Source organism: Aplysia californica, unplaced genomic scaffold (assembly GCF_000002075.1).
Source record: "Aplysia californica isolate F4 #8 unplaced genomic scaffold, AplCal3.0 scaffold00072, whole genome shotgun sequence".
In the NCBI taxonomy this organism is placed as follows: domain Eukaryota; kingdom Metazoa; phylum Mollusca; class Gastropoda; order Aplysiida; family Aplysiidae; genus Aplysia; species Aplysia californica.
In genome coordinates, this window is record NW_004797342.1 from 673,282 (window position 1) to 674,872 (window position 1,591).

General features: G+C 42.1%; 1 protein-coding gene across 1 annotated transcript in view; it reads right to left on the minus strand.

Annotated features, from left to right (window-relative positions):
- The window catches only part of LOC101853374 (electrogenic sodium bicarbonate cotransporter 1), a gene marked incomplete in the record, with an annotated part of 58,592 nt that overhangs the window by 27,676 nt on the left and 29,325 nt on the right, over window positions 1–1,591 (minus strand).

Sequence of the window (1,591 nt, forward strand, 5' to 3'; positions counted from 1 at the left end):
TGTCTGTCTGTCTGTCTGTCTGTCTGTCTGTCTGTCTGTCTGTCTGTCTGTCTGTCTGTCTGTCTGTCTGTCTGTCTGTCTGTCTCTCTCTCTCTCCCTTTCCCCATACCACAACAACAACGTCTCCTCATAAGAAATAAATAATATCTAAGTGCATTCATTTTATGCAAATAAATTTGGCTGACCGTTTTCGATATTATTCATGACTTAAATTGTTATAGCATGTCTTCTGTTTTTCAGTAACTAAAAGCCCCTATCTTTTTTTAGTTGAGGTTTTACGGCACTCGCAACTGCATACGGTCATATGAGCGCCATGGGGCGGATGTCAGCAAAGAAGTCCTTACAGGGAATCAGACTTACTCTGCTCACCTCTCTAGCTTCAGCGGCTCAACGTCTGCTTCGACTATCAAGGCATCCCGGAAATAGCAGATCACAAGAGTGTGACAAACATACAAAAGAAGTAGAGGAAAATGACGATAGTAAGGATTAGGAAAGAAAAATCAGCAGTTCCCTGTTGTAGTTCAGGCACTGTTATGAGCATGACATTGTTATATCAGCCCATTTAAAATTGCACTAGAACGAGAAATGTCCCCCCTTTGGGAATGGCTTAAAGACACTTCAGTCAGTGGCACTGCCCCCGGGGGGTAGCCCCTATCTGCCTAGCCAAGTAAAAGTTATTTCCTCTTTAGTTTTAGTTTTAGCAAGCATTTTACAATATTTGCAACACAAATAGGACATACAAGTGCCGAAAAACAGATGTATTACTAGAGAATAAAATACTAAGAAAAGGAAGAGACATAAGGAGGATAGATGTTTAATAGGAAAGAAAGAGCAAACCACATTAGAGCGCCCGCCAAACAACCACCTATTTTCGGGTTATAGCAAAACAAAAAGTAATTTGTAGAGAGACAATTGATAGCGTTTACCCTACATTCAGAAGTCAGAACACAGAAACCAAAAGGCGTTCACAAAGAAACGAAAGCCCTGGAAATAAATACGGGCTGTGCCGATAACAATAACACAAGTCTTTTAGAAGCTTGTAAACGATTTTGTGACTGGCAACGCGTTTCCCTTTATCTGCCCTCCCTAATTCAACTTGTCCTGCTGGGAAAATATCGTCCTCTGATTCGCTTATAGTATATTTGAGGGGGGGGGAGGGGGGTTACAATTAACCACCTTGAGTAATTATCATGGCAGCAGGCAACAAACCTGAAAATGCTACACAAGTTTCCGTAGAGTAGCAAATAATAGCTGTAATGGCGTTCACATTCAACTCTCTATCCTACAGGGTAACTAAGGAGGTTACTGTTGTGAGTCAGCATGTGGGTGCCATGTGTAAAGTGCTTCAGTATTAGTCTGGCGTGGGTCTGAAGGCTAATGTGTCTATCTGTGTGTACACATCTACCTGTAACGCTCGCATAAACAAGCTCCTTCACACACGCGCACACATACATACAGACATACACACACATACACATACACACATATTCACACACATACACACATACACGAACATACACGAACACACACGTACACACAGGGAACCTGTGGATGGGATGCAAACACATACACACACACACACACACACACA